We start from the raw sequence: 11,544 nt of genomic DNA on the forward strand, positions 1-11,544 counted from the left end.
GTTAATTCTCACAGTACCTCTAGTGGAGCAGGCAAGAGACCTCGCTACTTTTGGAGATGCAAACATCAATGCTTTTGAGGTTTATGGTCTGAGGTTCCTTCATGTCAGGGCAGGACCTATCTAGGATACTCATCTAGGCCTTTACTGTTAAAGAAAGATTAAAAATTAAACTTTCAGTAATGCAAGAACCTGAACTTCGAACTCCCTGTGCCAGTGGAATGTTAATCTGATCTCTGCAGTACCCGATAAAGTCAATCTGTCTTCCTTGCCTAGTTAATTTTTAATTGTTTCTATGGATAGAAGAGCTGTGGTAGATGACACTAGGAGAAGGCTGCCTTCCCGCAGCCCCTAGATCCTGGTATGGAACGGGGAACGATGTGAACTACACTTCTGTCGTTGTTTCTATCCTGTATTGTACCCCTGTGTGTATTTAGCCAAGACCTGGTATGCAGGCGTGTCCTCTGCACTGACGTGCAAGGGTAATGCTACACCAAAAATCTGCCTGTGTGTTCATGCTTGCTGTACGCAACCGTCAAGCTGTTAAGGGGAACAGTATTTCTCAGCTCTACAGCAAACGTTTTTAGCAGTGCTAACTGGGAGAAGAGCAGTCATGCGATCGAAACCAAAACCACTTTTAGCTCCAATTTTGGGGTGATTCCGTGGTCTATCTTGGGGTGCTTCTCTCAAAGATTATAGAAATGCTTCAAATTAGCTTTTAAAGCATTCTTTTTAAGATCAGATTTTGATTTTGCTATTGGTGATTTTTGCAGTATTTCTGTCATTCTGCATCAACGCTTGCAAAGTGTGCAAGGATGTAAAGATTAATGCCCTGTGTCAGCACAGCACTTAACGTGCTGAATTTTATCAGCGTTGTAAAGGGGGAGAACTCAGAGATTTTAAAGCCAGTCTCCATTACACGGGCAGCCCCAAATTACGGTGCTCAGGTAACGGTGAGCCCGGGCTCAGACTCTGGTTGAAGCAGGGCCACCTTAGCCACAAGCACCAGAGACCTTCCTGTGCTTGCTCGGCCTCCGTCCCACTGCTAGTAAGGGCCAGGGCAGCTGTCAGTGCCACGGGGGTTCTGGGGGTCCAGGCAGCTCCCAGGAAGATGCCAGCCAAGGCCAGCAAGACCTAAAGATTCGGGTGGCTGCCAGGGCAAGCGTGTTCATGATGGGCTCAGAACTTAGGGTTGGAAAAGTGGGAGTTAGAGAGTGTCCAGGGCAGCTGCACAGGGGGAAATGTCTTCCCTGTTCCCTTACACGGGGACTTTTCAGAAGCTTTTCTGTGCCTGACTTGCAGTGAAGTCTGAGCTGTCAGGCAGCTAAAGGGCTTTCAAAACCTAACCCAATTAATTATCTGTTTGTAGAAAGACGCTGGATCAGCAAGAAAATGTAGAAAAGCTGAAGCAAGATGTTGCAGATGCTGTACAAAGAAGTGATGTGTACACTTCTACCACTAGGTTACCCCAATGTGTGCATAACACATTTAGGCAACTGCAACCTGGAACAGCGAATTCCCATGTTTTTGCCAAGGGAGGGTGCCCAGAACAGTTGTGGTTGCCTGGTCTCGGATCCGACCCACCCCTCTAGGGGAGCTAATTCTTTCTGGCAATGTTGGAAGTGACAGCTCTGTGCAAATAATTAGCAGAAATGCAAATCCACCTAAGTACGTTTTTTAATACTTCATACCTGGAGCTGTGCTAAACTTAGCAGCTATGAATGAACAGCGTCAGCATTCCCGTTCTTGGAAGGATGAAGAGCCTCCTGGTATTTGGGATGTCTCTGGTACTTTTGCTATCTCAGTGTAACCAACCCCAAACACTGAATAATGTGAGCAGGCTCTCAAAAATTACCGAGATTAATAAATGTTGAATGTTTTTGTTTCTGAGCCTTGAAGGTGTACGTAGCTAACACCTTTAAGCTTTTCTTTGCGACTGAAAGGCTGGGAAATTACTCCTGGTTAATGACAGTGAGATTCTCGTGTAATCACCTTATTTCAGGAGCAAGGCTTTTAAATATACTCCAAGAGACTCATGATAAAATAGCAGAAACTGGCAATGTTGAAATATGAGCCTCTATCGTTAAACCATTTGCTCTTAATTAGTTTTTATTTGCAATATTGACAGCTAATCTCCTCTCTATTGTACGTGTGTGACTTCCAGTGATTGGCATAGCAGAGGATATATGTAGTTGAAGACATAATTTGGTCCTCCCCACACAGGATTTCCAAACCACCCAGGATTTTTTCGTAAAATTAAGGTGTATAAGACGTGTGGGCAAAAGCCAGCAATTCCCGATCTGACCTTGGTTCCCGCTGGTTTAGAGATAATGAGAGACTTACAGGACGAGTGACCGGGTGCAGCCCAGTGGCCTGGCTGAAAAAGTGGTGGATGCTGAAATAATTGTGTCTGTCTTTCAACATCGTGCAATTTCTGATAAATAAAGGAAGAAATAAATGTATTTTAGTTTCAACAAGGTGACATTTGATGATGTTCACTAATTTAAGAGAGACTGATTTATGCATGTTTAATCTTCACTAATGATGACTCCAGGGCAAGAAATGAAAATAAGTTCAGTTAATAATATGTGTATATATTATTAACACCTTTACTGATGGAGATGGTTCTCTTCCTGTTAGACAAATGTACAAGCGATTTGTGGAAGATCCAAATGACTCAGGGCTGTTGAAACCTCTCTCTAATTTACCAAAATGTAGGGAGCAGGAATATTTGGACAGTAAAAATTCTCAGCTGATCAACTGTCACTCAAAACTTGCATGAAAATTATAAGTAAATACAATAAGCAGCCCAATCCCTTATGTTTTGAGCTGCTGTGTAAAAATGAAATGATGTGTACTGCTGTTATTATTATACCCTGATTGTGGCTGGCTTCTCCTCCTGCCATACAAATACTAAGAAGGATGCAATCCTTGAATTCAGTCTATGTGCTGACAGACAAAACTTATTGTGAATATTAATGTGCTTGGTCTAATCATCCTGCTATTTTTTGTGTAATTTACTTGGTCAGGGAGTTGGAATTCCCTCCTAGCTGTTACAGATTCAAGCATTTATGCAAAATCCTCCAGTCTGGAGATTTACAGTGGATTATCTACAAATATTTGAATACATTAGTGCAGTCCTTTAAATGCATTCCCTTTATTTACATACAGAACAAATAACAAGCAATTTGAATGACAGCACTGTAATTCCATCAAGGAGCTTGTGTCCTGAGAAACCACAGAAATAAAGCGCTAAGAGCCCCACGCGTTTGGTGGAGCTCTGCCCTGGAATTACAGCTCCATAACCTCGATTTCATTCATTTTTCATATTTTTTAAAAAAAAAAAAAAACAGCCAAACAAACCAAAATACCACAGTTTCTGAAATTGTGGAGCTGGTGTCATGTTTGGAAGAGGGAAGGGCCAGATCAGGGTGGGGGTGGCATGCTCTCATCTCATCCACTTCTACCACAATCCAGGATAAAAAAAAGTAGGTATTTCCTTGGTATCACCATGTCCATCAGCGTAACAGCGGATCAGAGAGTAAACACTGGATTCATGTTATCGATGAGGTGAGGGAAGGTTTTACTGCAATTGATGGTGGGGGTTTGAAGAGCTCCTTTCAATCTGACCCACCTGGGCTGAGGACGGGTTATCCCGTATCCGTGGCTATTTTAGAAGCTTATGCTATTTGCATTGATTTATGAGGCTGCTGCACTCGCGCTCAATTGGAGATTATTGCAGTACGTCGGCAGGTGGATTGATGCAAAAAGACTAGCCTGGGCTTCTTGGTCTATGTTACAAATCTTCCTCCTGGAAGGAAGGAAGAATAAAATCAAACCCAAAGACTTGCAGCTTACCTCTGTAGCAAGAGAGATGGGTTCCTGCCGATCCCAGAGGTAAAGCCCTAACAGTTTCCCTGGAATAGTCAATTATCTGTTTCATTGCACAAGCCAATATCTTTTCTCAAAAAGATGTATTAGAGTGTTTAGCTATTCAAGAGATCCATCTGGCTAAGCATTCTGAGATGCTCTTTAACGTGATTTAACAGACCCAGAAGCAGTGTCCTTGGTAGCTTCGGGGACTGTATGGGGACCGTCCGGGCATCTGCTTCGTAGTCACGGGGGCTCATGACCTTCAGTTCCCAGCAGGAACAGGGCTGGTGCCATCCCCCTGCTCAGCCAGGACAGCCTTATGGCACATTAGCGTGAGGCTGCAGCGTAATGGTGTGATTTAAAAATTGCTGCTATGGATGAGGGCCAAGAGGCCACCAGATGTTTCCAAAGAAAATGCAAGAAAGCCCCCCGGCAGCAGATCCCTGATAAGACAACATCTTTTTCTCCAGCGGAATCTGCACCTAAATCCTAATGGAGTCTGGCTAAACCCCTGCGGCATGAGATTGTATATCTCCTTCAAATCTCCTCTATTTGTAAAATACACATTCCAGCTCCAGTATTCACATTATCCCCATTTCCATCAGGTATCCCCCCCAACACAGTTAAAACGTGGCACAGGTCAGTTACCGGGTAAGTCACCTTTCCTGCCCTCCCATCTTGGTGGCGGCGGGGGCTACAGCCACGGAGCGCCGGGCACAGCTACGAGCTGCCCCTGGGAGAAGGTGGCTGAGCTGCCCTGTGAAACAGGGAATGGGGATTGCGGCATATCTGGGTCAGGCATCGTCGGCGACTGCTGCCCAGCACATGGTGAGATGCAGTCCCGGAACCTTGGGCTGCAAAGCGGGCAGGGAAATGCAGCCCGAGAAGGGGCTGGCTCTGTACTTAGGACCAGAGGGATGCTCAGCATTGCAGGTAGGACCCAGGTAACTGCTGACTGCAGGGCACTGGGAACTGCTGTAACATAGGAGCAGCTAGAGGGAGGCTGTATGTTATGTTTACATCCTCAAAGTGCATTTCAAGGCACAAAACATTTGCTGTAACACAAGTAAATTAAATCAGTGGTGTAACATTTTAATTGCTAAAAACTTCAGGCGAAATCCTACGTATTTTCTTCTGGGCTATCATCCAGCTTTACAGCATAAATTCTGTAAAGGTAAATTATTAAATGAAGTTAAGCTTTGGTTCCCACTTGCTGCTTTTTAAAACTGAAAATTGCCAGTTGGCAATGATGAGTTATTCTTCTCTCCTCCCCACCCACCCCACCCACCCCCTGCTTTTTGTAAGCAAAGATTGCGACAAAGTTTAAGTACGAATGCATTTTGGAGCAAGGGTGGAGTTATATATTTAATATAATCCAAAACAGATTGTCTGCTCAAACCCTGTTCATTAAATGAACTGTCTGCAAGTGTGATTTACAGTGCAACGTGGTCATGTGAATGTCTGTGTGTATTTAATAACTGCACAGTAATAGCTTATTGGCAGAAATGGTAATTCAATTTTGGAGTTTTATCTTATTTTTGATTTTCTGGACCGTGAAATCCCACTGTGTGACACACTTTTCCATTGCTTAATCTCCTTAGATTTGTGTGAAGAACAACAACTTTCCTCCTTGCTGAAGATCCAGTGACCTGCCATATATTTTTTATGGCTACACCCCCCACCCCCGCCAGTGCAGCTGTTTGCATACACACACGTCATATTTACAGGCTCGGTACCACAATACAAACTGAGTAATACACCAAAATATTGATGTTTAACAAGCTAAGACCTCCGGTCTTGGAGGAAATAAAATCTTCCAGTATTGCATAAGTGCAAAAAATTTCAAGCATCATTTTCTGCATAATCTGTTGTGTTCTGTATTTAGTTTTCTGAGATTTTCTATTGATTTAAAGTCAAAACTCTCTTATTTAAAGTACTTAAGGAACTACATCACTAATTCTTATGCCACACAGAGACTTGTGAGTGCGTTCTCCTCTTTAGGGCTGGCGCGTTTGGCAGTTCAGCACCTGAATCAACCCCTGTTACACTGTACAGGTGTTTTCTGAGAGCCTTGAGAAACAGTCTGAGGACCGAGTGTGGATGTTTTCCTTTGGAGCAATGTGCAGTGGCGGCTGCGCTTCCCGGAGGGGTGCGTGGTCTGAGGGGCGCTGCCGGGAGGCTGCTCGGTGGGGTACACGGAGGGCACCCCTGGGATGGCGAGGGGGCACAGGGCTAGCTGTGGCACCATTCATTAAGGAGAAGAGGATCTTTCCTGTGACCCATACCTGGGCATGTGCGCCCAACATGGTTACAGGGTAAGGAGCCCGCATGCAGCCAGCCACTATGGTCTAGTAGGGAATTATTATTAATTTGCCTTTTTTTATCACCTGCCTTCGCCATAGCTGTGGAGAAGGTTGTCTCACGGCAAGTTCGGCTCCTGCCTTCCCACCCTTTCCTTCCTTTCTCATCAGAAATGCACTGCATGATTGAACAAAATATTTTGAGTACCCATAATCAAACATAATTCCACCTTCTGAATCAGTCAGCAGTGTAAAGGCTTCACAAAAGGTTCCAGGGGCCCAAATAATAGCAAACCCACCCTCTTACATGACAACACGGGCATCAGCTGTCCCCTCCTCACGTCGGTAATGCAGGTTCTTTAATTCACTTGTCATTATTTTAGTGTCTTTCTGCCTAGTGGAACGCTATTGTCCCCATAAATACATGTCTGAATCAGCTAATTATTCATCCAGGATTAGAAGGGAAATCCTCGCTTTAAGGCTAGCTCTACCCCCGAAATCACATTATTTAAGATTCTAATTATTTTAAATCATACATAAGTTGTGTCCTTTAAGTGTGGGAGACAATTAGTTGTCAAATGTGATTGGGCAGTGCAGATCTGATAAAAAAAAAAAAAAAAAATCTTTTCTTTTTAAAAAAATAGATATGGGGTAATTCCTGAACCTGTAACCAGATTGGTAGTCCAGAGGGAGGGTCACAAAGCAACTACTAACAGAGAAGTAAGATGATGCAGGAAGTCAATGAAAATAAGGTTCATTTATGGAGAATTAAAGGTGGTAAAGAAAGTTTTATGGCATTGAGGTTTCCTGTCGCGATGGAGGGAAGACACAGTCACTCAATATGAGTGATCAGCAGACTTCGTTTATTGTCCCTTACAGTCACCTTTTATGCCTTGTTATAATTAGCTCATACACATTACAAAAGTTAAGCTCATTATTGGTTAGTTGCCTAAATATCAAGTCCGCCCCTTGTTTCTCTTCTGTAGTTTTCTGTTCCCACTTGCAACATTCTTTTCCCACCAAAATCTTCCTGTTATTGTGTAACAAGGACAGCCAAAGACAGTGTATTTTGCTTTACTTCAGATAAGCTGAGAGCGATGTGCATTTTTGTTCAGCCAGCTGGACTATGTCTATGTGACCCTTTTCAGCTAGCCAGTTATCCACAGGTTCCTCTACCCCTACAGCAGTGACAGCCAAACCTACAGGCCCGATACAAAGCCTTTAGAAATCAGCAGATAACTTTGAGTTAATAGTGGACAATTCTGAAATTTTATTTCTATTTAATACGTGTTAGAAGGAAACAAACAGAAAAGCAAAGAAAATAAAATGGGAGAAGTTGCATCAGCTTTTTAAGCAGCCCGTGCCGAGGGCCAGGACAGAGAGGGTCATTGGAAATGCTTCAATGACAGAATTGTGAAGGAATTGTTGAGCTTGAAAAGTCTGAAAACTTTCTGACGAGGAAATCATGGCAGATAATTAAGATTTTGTTGTTGCATTTCGATACTGTAAAATATTTTCATGTTGCTGTTTTGTTCAGATGTATTTTAATGCTTCAGATCATACTTAAACACTAACCCTGATTATACACATTCATAGCACATGCATACGTGCTCTTGTGTTATGATCCAAAATTATCTGTCATTATCTCAATCTGAAGCAGTTTAGCATTATTACAGCAAATCTTTTGCTAGTTGTGAGGAAATTATTTCTCCATTTTTATTTTACTAGAAGGGTTGAAATAGGAGAAAGGTTTGGTGTTCAGTGTGGCAGCATCTCCTGCGAGAGGCTGCTGCTTGGAGCAGCTCTGACGTTTTGTGAAAACAGCAAAGCGGCAGTAGAAGATATTTCACAAGAGGTTTTAAAGTAGCTTTTGCTGGCCAACCCTTCTTTCCTTGAGATCAGTGATGGGACGCCCTGTGACCAGGGAGAGGCCAGCACCAAATGAAAACCCTATTTGAAAACCCCATTTTAAAACTAAAATGTTTCTTAGAAGGGACAAGGTGTTTTTCAGAGCCAGTATAACTCATAATCATCACTTAAATGCACAATTTTCTTTCTTTCTGCCCCTCAAAGGGAGCTTCATTAACACTTGTATGTAGTTTAAGGGAGATTAATATTCACCTTCCATTCTCCTGACAGTGTCTAGCTATGCCATGAAGGGCCACATGCCATTAATGTAAACCCGTGCATAATGCAGATTGCCTCTTGTATACACTGTTCTTTTGATAACTGGAAAATTAGGCCAGAAAGGGAAGAAAATATAACCAGTGAGATTGGAGCAAAAGCAAGCTTGTGTGTGTGACTGTGAGAAGTGCACGAGGCACTGGCGGCTTGGGTGGAATTTGGTGACCTTGCTGTAACTGTTCAAGGATTTTAAAGATTTCCTCTGAGGTTTGTGGGGTTTTTTTAGTTAAAAGAGCTGGTAATGAGAGCCAAAGAAGATGGTGAGTCTTAAGCTGCTCTCTGCTCGTGGAGTTTTATCAGTCTTAGCTTCTTTCCTTTATATGTGTGTATGTTGGTATCTTATCTCTATACAATAATAGTATCTAGCAGGCTAGATAAATATTTGGTGCCTATAAGTGTGTTATCTGTAAGCTCAGAAGTTTTCTGTCAGGTAAGTGAATGCAAACTGCAGAAGCTTTGCAAAATTTCTACTTGCAATAGGGCAGCGAGGAACCTGCCTGCATTTCTACTGCCTGTGCTGTTACCACATACTGTCTCTATCTTTGAGTTCTTGTCTGTTAACTCTGGGTTTTACTATTCTAATTGATACGCCATAGGGTTCAAAAGCATTAAGGCTATTTGACAGCACCCACGACTGGTCAAAATCCCCCAGAGCCAGCACAGTAGCAGTGAACCCCGATTTGCAGAGTGGGCAATCTACAAAGCATGCAGCGTTATGTTGATTGATACCTTCTGCTATCAATTCCAAATGCTTCTATTTACCAGCTCCTGACAGTACAAAGCACAGCAGTGTTTCAGAGTTAAAAATGGGAAAAAAAAGCAAAAAAACAGAAATCTGGTTTCGTGAGTGCCAGGAGAAACGCTGACTTGCTTTGCCTTTTTAGGCTGTGGGCTAGTGCAGACATGACAGATCTTCAAATGTATGCAGCAAACACTGTCACAAAAAATACTGTCCTGGTACCACTTTTTCTTTTTCCTTTTCCACCCTGCTTCCTTTTCCCCTCTTTTCAAAGCCATGTGCATGAGAAAACATCTGCTAAAAGCAGCAACAGCTGCTCTTTGTGCTTGAAGAGGACCAGCTGCCCACAGAAAAAGGTGTGCTGTGGAGGGGACTGGGTGGCACTGAGGACTCCACTCTGCCTCTTCCAAATGAATTTTGGCATCCAAGGAGGAGGGGAAGGCCATCTGCATGAGGCTTAATCATACTGGTGTATGCTCAGCCGTGTTGGCTGTTTTATCTTGCCATTGCACTCTGTGTTTGCTTCTTCCCAGTGCGTCATCCAGTCCTTCAGAAATGGCTGAAATCATTCATCTGGTCCTCATCTTTGGGCTGTGTCCTGACTTTGCTGACACTGCTGAAAAGCCTGGACCTGCACCTGCATACATTGAGCACACTAGGTACCCGGTCCCAGCTAATATTCGGTACTTGTTAGAGAGTGCATCTGAATCCCCCCCGCAGCCATCCATCCTGCTGTTGTTCCTTAATGATCATCGTCAACAGCACTTCCCTCTTCTCCTGGGATCCACCCTGGTTTGCTTTTTAACCTGCCACAAAATGAAAAAACAAACAAAAAAAAAAAAAAAAAAAAAAAGCAGAGCAAAATAAACACAAACCTGATGGTTTTGCTCTTGTGCTATTGATAAATGTGCTCTCTACTTATCCCTAAAAGGCTCTTGTACATACTTATGCTGTTGGTGCCATGCCATAACAAAACCGAAATCATTCCTCCCCACTTCTCCATGTCTTATCTGTTTGGGCATCTCAAATGCTATCGTAATGGAATTTTGCCTTACAATCCAGAAATGGTAGCAGGGGGTTCTTGTCTATCCCAGGCAATGCTTTAGTATGCATATTATAGCACTGCATTGTCATATGTTACTATAAATAGCTCTCACAAAGAGTCCATATTTCTGCAGAGATTTGCCTGTCAGCTCTTAACAATGGTAGTCGTTCACAATGGGAAAATAGAATACCAGCTCCATCAACCTTTGACAGACTAATAGGGGTTATTTGACTTTCAATTTTTCATTATCGGGTTTGGCAGCCACAATCGTCATGTTGAAAAATACAAACTGATCCGCACTCCAACAGGAGAAAACGCTCCCGGTCCTCCTTCAGTGGGCACGCGAGCGCCCACGATGCTGTAGTATGCACAGGGCACAAAAAGAGCTTGTCACATACCAGAAGTTCAGAGATCCCAGTACTGGCCTTTTCCATCCCCCTTCTGATAGATGGAGTGCAGTGGAATGGTCTGTTGCTGCAAAAGCCCTGCACCCGAGTCTGACAAAGGTTGCTACTTATGTCATGAGGGCTACAAACCACTTGTTCGGGACCACGGCACTGAGCTGAGGCTCATCGCTGTCCTTTTGGCCGTTGCAGCTCCTCAGTATGTCCCCTGGACTCACACTGCGCTGCATGCTTGTGTAGAAGTTGCTTTTTGGGGAAGTGACATTGTCACGAGGCAGCCGTTCTGGGCTGTGCAAAAGGTGAATCACTTGATAAACATTTCAAATTTAACTCGGATTTGCCACTGGCAAAAAATTCCACATGAGAGTTGGAAACGCAAAGGCTTTTACTTTGTCTGTGATGTGAAAAGGCACCTTTTCACACCAGGATAACTGTCTTGGTATAAAATCTGGCAGCAATAAAAGACAATGATCTACTTGAGGTCACTGCTTTTACCACAGTGTAATTAGTGAAGACCAGCTTTATAGGCCCTTTAAAGGACCCAAACTGGCTATTTAGAAGGGGAAATAAAACATTAACCTTTTTCCTGGAGAAGATGTAGGCTGCATGTCACACATTTCAGCGAGGTCCCCTGTGTGCACAGGTCAGCACCGTAGGTGCCCAGGCCCTGTCAGGCAGTTGGTTGTCAAAGCTGACTTGGAGTTTGGACAAGGAAATACATCATAAAGGAGAGGTGTCTTGCAGGTTTGAATCATGCAGATGAAAGGGGTTAAACGGGAATCAAACAGCATACCTAGTTGTCCCCGCAGAAGACATCATAAAGTCTGATGTGCTTTGGCGATACCCAGAGCACAGGCGCTCAGCATTGGACTTTTCCCTGGAACGTTGCCTGCAAGGGCTCTCCAGACTGCTGCTGAATATCCGCTGTCAGAAAAGACAGCACCTAAAGAAAAAATATCTAAAAATGGATTTTCAAGTAGCCAGTGTTCCTCTAATTACTTA

This window comes from Falco rusticolus, chromosome 11, assembly GCF_015220075.1.
Source record: "Falco rusticolus isolate bFalRus1 chromosome 11, bFalRus1.pri, whole genome shotgun sequence".
NCBI classification, from domain to species: domain Eukaryota; kingdom Metazoa; phylum Chordata; class Aves; order Falconiformes; family Falconidae; genus Falco; species Falco rusticolus.